Source organism: Carassius auratus, unplaced genomic scaffold (assembly GCF_003368295.1).
Source record: "Carassius auratus strain Wakin unplaced genomic scaffold, ASM336829v1 scaf_tig00018189, whole genome shotgun sequence".
Lineage (NCBI taxonomy): Eukaryota > Metazoa > Chordata > Actinopteri > Cypriniformes > Cyprinidae > Carassius > Carassius auratus.
The window spans coordinates 26,804-32,163 of NW_020524859.1; the positions used below are offsets into that span (position 1 = coordinate 26,804).

A 5,360-nucleotide genomic window follows, 5' to 3' on the forward strand; every position below is an offset into this window, starting at 1 on the left:
CATTATTCCACAAGCACCCCCAGGATGTATATTCCCAGGATAAGTTACTTTAGTCAAGTAGTTACTGACTAGTTTTCCATTAAAGCGCAACACTGCGTTACTTCTGTTTCACTGACACTTGTAATATATTGCCACAAACTTTGGTGTTAATTTGAGTGCACTGAAGTGGAAGTCAGGGGGTAAAACAACAGCTGCATGCTCCGCTGACTCCAGAGAGCTGCGGTTGGCTAACGAAACCAAAGACGAGCAAACCAAAGCAAACTTTTCTCTTTTTTTTTTTTAAGCATGCAGGGTTCATATTTTTAATGTAGTTTAGAGTTAAGAACCACTGTTAACATATAATAATAAAGGATCTGTTTCAAAACTCACGAGGCACATAAGAGTCTCTAATCGACACTGATTTCAGTATTTTGCTGTTAGCATGTTGCTAAGATAACACCAAAATAAACTGACATGATTTGGCAGGTTTTGCATATAACAGTGTTCTCTGTTTGTAACACTAATAGCTTTCCTCACATGAAGCACAGTTATCGCTACTGATTTCAGTAGTTTGTTGTTAGCTTGTTGCTAAGCTATTGCACACAGAAATACTGGGTTTTACTACTCTTGTTTTGAATGTGTCCATCTCACTTGATCTTAAATAGATTTTTTTCTAGATCTTGCAAAGAAAACATGTGATGCTGACTTAAAATTTGACCATGTAATGCCTTAAAAGGCAGTCTACAAAGCGTGCTCTCTATGTTTCGTAACCGTGCTGAAGAACTTCTTGATCTCTGTATGTGTGGTTGATTTCGTTTAGTTTATATGTATTTATTTATTAATTAATAATAGTAGGCCTGCTAAAATAGTCTGCATTGAGCCAAAAGTTACAGACTCTGTGTTGTCTACCGGGGAGGAGAGGCCAGCCGTGAGATCCAAGACATAACAACTATTAAAAATATGTTCTCTTAAGGTGAACATCTATTTCATGGATGTTAAAAAAATGGAGGCAGGGAGGGAGGAGAATGTTTCCCCTCATTTCAGAAACTTGTCACTTTCTCTGACGTACTTTCATCTGCAGTTTGCTATCAAACTTTTCAATAGCTTTCAATCTTTGTTAGGCATTTAAAATTGCACTGCAATGCACACAAACACTCATTCGATTCTTTCTTCTGTCTGCAGGTTTTTTGAGCACAGGAGACCAGGCAGCCAAGGGAAACTATGGACTTCTTGATCAAATCCAGGCCCTGCGCTGGACAAGTGAAAACATTGCTTTCTTTGGGGGTGACCCTTTACGCATTACTGTTTTTGGGTCTGGGGCCGGGGCCTCGTGTGTCAACCTGCTGACTCTTTCCCATTATTCTGAAGGTAACCGTTGGAGCAATTCAACCAAAGGTACAATGCAGAGGTTTTAACTTTTGACAGTTTTTGTCTGCATGCTATAGCTGTTTGTGTTATGAGCCCATTTTAAAGTTCAGTCTCTGTGCTTTTTTTTTTTTTTTTTTTTTTTTTTTTGCAGTTATCTGTATTTGCATTAGAAAAATCAGATTGCAATCTTAGTTATGAAAACCTGTGACATTTATTCAGTGTACTGCAGTACAGGTTAACGGTTATTTTTAAATGTTTTTTCCATTTTATATACCTTTTGACATTTTGAATCTTTCAGATTTTGAAATTGTTTTAATAATAATAAATAAATAAAAATCCTCTAAATGAATAATAATAGGATAAAGAATGATATTGCCCATACCAAATGATTACACTCTTAACAACCACTAGGGGTCTGTAGACCCGTGGTTAAAAATCACTCCCTTATACCCTATAAATTAGTTTAGAAGAGTGCTCAGTTCACAGAGCTTAAGTGTGTAATACAAAAATCTCAAAACCAACTACGTTGCCAAGAAAGTTGCTTCATCTGTCCAGCATTTGCCAAGCTCATTTTTCACCATGCTTTAAGCTACTAACTCACTCTGTTTGAACTTATATCACTTGTTTATGGAAATTGAATCTCCCTAGGTCGTTTCATGTTCCCATCTTTATTTAGTTGAGTCCATACTCATCACCAGGCAAGCCATGAGCACACTGTCCAAATACAGCATTCACCTTCCACTGGCACAAAAAGGGTAAATACATTAATTTCATTTTGAGTCTCTCTGCTTGGAAGATTGCTTTGTGAAGAGGTCTCCTGGCACAGACCTGCTTTAAGGTTGTCACTATCATTCAAATGAACCAATGAGACACCTTTGGAAGAGACTTTAGTGTGCCATGCGATGGCTTTGCCCTGAGGCAAACCGTGCACTGCTTAATCTGGAATAATTTTCATATATTTCAGATCTTTTTCTTTTTAATTTTAGCAGTATATTCTTCATTCTCAAATATATTCTTCTGTTCATACAAAAATTGTCACCGTTTCGTTGAATTGCGAACTGAAACATCCCCTTATCTCCATTTCCATTTCCATGTGTGTTTTTATAGTTTTTTTTTTTGTCCTCTAGTATGAACATGTTTTAACTCATAACTGCACTGCTAAGACTGAGATTCCCAGGGGTTGTCATGGTAACAGAGTAACTCAATTTTCCTTTCTCCTGCTCTTTCTGTCTTTCTTTCCCCCCACCCTCTCTCTCTCTCTCTCTCACACACACACACACACACACACACTTTCTGTCCTGCTCACTCACTTGCTGTTTTGTCTTGATGTGTGTGCATGATGTTTGCTTCTCTTATATGGTGTGGGTCAATTTTCTTGAAAGGGGTTTACAGAGTGCAAACAGCTAATCACTGTTAATGCAGTATAATGAAATTCAAGAAATACATTACAAGTCATATTTTCCCCCCCTAAAATTACACAAAAAAAACTGAAATGTTGATCAGCTTCTGTGTAAAATTCAAGTTCATCAGTATTCGTATGTTGACTTGCATGCCCCTCTTTCCCAAACCATTTAAGATTTGCATAAAAACAGCTAAACCGATATGTCTTTCATTTGCTCCAGCTTGCATACTGAGGGAGCACTTTCTGTGTAAATAGCCTACGGTGGGGTCCAAAAGTCTGAGTGCACATAAAAAATCTGCCTTTTCCCGAACTTTTCAGAAAGCAATTTAATTTAATATATTTGCTTTATTTGAATTTATATTAAATTGTATTAATTTATTAACTATTTTAAATGTAATTAATATTCAGTTTAATATTATTTTTTAATTTTGCACTGGTTTTGGCCTTGTAAAATTCATAATCTATTTTACACATTATGGCTCTAATATAATTTGTAATAAAAAATGTATTAAACAAATAGAAGCTAGCAGTCCCTACTGGTCTCAGACTTTTGGGCTGTACTGCAGCATGTTCTGGATGTGCTCTTGGTGATTCTGCCTTGTTTTCCCTATACAGGTCTTTTCCAAAGGGCCATAGCCCAAAGTGGCACAGCTTTGTCCAGCTGGGCTGTCAGCTTTCAACCGGCCAAGTATGCCCGCATGCTGGCCAAAAAGGTGGGGTGCAACCTCAAAGATACAGTGGAGATGGTGGAGTGCCTACAGAAAAAACACTACAAAGAACTAGTGGAGCAGGACATCCAGCCTGCTCGCTACCACATCGCCTTTGGACCCGTCATTGATGGTGATGTCATCCCCGACGATCCTCAGATCCTCATGGAGCAAGGGGAGTTCCTCAACTATGATATCATGCTGGGTGTCAACCAAGGCGAGGGGCTGAAGTTTGTGGAACTCATCGTAGACAAACGAGAACGGAGTTCAAGCCAACGATTTTGACTACGCCGTTTCAAGTTTTGTGGATGATTTATACGGTTACCCCGAGGGGAAAGACATCCTGCGAGAGACCATTAAGTTTATGTACACAGACTGGGCTGACCGCCACAATCCAGAGACCAGAAGAAAGACCCTGCTGGCACTCTTCACGGATCATCAGTGGGTGGCACCAGCGTGGCCACAGCAGACCTCCACTCCAGCTTTGGCTCTCCTACTTATTTCTATGCCTTCTACCATCACTGCCAGACGGAACAGGTACCACCCTGGGCTGATGCAGCACATGGCGATGAGATCCCATATGTGTTTGGGCTGCCCATGATTGGTCCAACTGAGCTTTTCCCATGCAACTTCTCCAAAAATGATGTAATGCTTAGTGCAGTGGTAATGACCTACTGGACCAACTTTGCCAAGACTGGGTAAGTCTCTAAGCAACAGGGCAATGTTTCTAATCCATTAGAATTGAGGCAAACAATACAGCCATTAATTAGGATTCAGAAGTGATTTTGAAAATGGCTTTGTTTTTGTTGTAAGCCCACCAATGTGGCAACCATCTCATAATTTAAGAGTTGAATATGCTATTGATTACCGTACAATAACCAGTTGTTGCCAGGAAACACTGCGACAAGGTTCCTGAGGTTTAATCAATGCTTAATTGTTTGTTGATGCATTCTCTCTTGCAAATACTTGTTAAGAATCCAAGGTTATGCAACATTAAATTTACGTAACTGCTTTTTACACCAATTTTGTTTGCTTCAATTTAGGTGTAATGTAGTGAATAAAGTAATGCTGATGATCACTTAGAGTGAGTTTAGTGTTTATATGACATTGCTTCCTAGACATGTAATCATCTCACGGGAGGACAACAAATCAATTTGTGTGCAAACGTGTAATTTCTTCTCTCAGACTAATTCTTGTTCATTTTAAAAGCAGGTGCAGTTGTCAGGAGACCCTAATGAGCGCTGAGAGAATATTAGGGGTCTTTGAGCACTCGCCTAAGACTTGTCTGTAATGGGTTGTGCGATATATGTCTTTTTGAGTGCTCAGTTTTGGAGTTACCATGTGCAATCATAGAAATAATCCTTTTTGTAAAAAGTAATGAAATCTTTCCATTTCCTTTCAGTGACCCCAACCAGCCAGTTCCACAGGACACCAAGTTCATCCACACCAAGCCTAACCGTTTCGAGGAGGTGGCCTGGACGCGTTACAACCAAAAGGACCAGCTATACTTGCACATCGGCTTGAAGCCCCGTGTCAAGGAACATTACCGTGCCAATAAGGTCAACTTGTGGTTGGAGCTGGTACCTCATCTCACAGCCTCAACGAGGTCACCCAGATAATTTCCACCACCACAAAGCTGCCTCCACCCGAGGTCACTCCCCGTACACCAAAGAAGATCCCAGTCAACACCAAGAGGCCCTACCCTACTCCGTTTCCCACTGAAACACAGGAAAGCCACAACCAGAACCAGAATCAGAACCAGAACCAACCCTTCCTAGAGAACCAGCGGGACTATTCGACCGAACTGAGCGTCACCATCGCTGTCGGTGCCTCGTTGCTCTTCCTCAACATATTGGCGTTCGCCGCACTCTACTACAAGAAGGATAAGCGAAGGCACGAGGTCC

General features: G+C 40.2%; 1 pseudogene; it reads left to right on the top strand.

Annotated features, from left to right (window-relative positions):
* The first annotated feature begins 1,100 nt into the window (after positions 1 to 1,100).
* LOC113075982 (neuroligin-1-like) lies at positions 1,101 to 5,356 on the top strand (annotated as a pseudogene).
* The last annotated feature ends 4 nt before the right edge of the window (positions 5,357 to 5,360 follow it).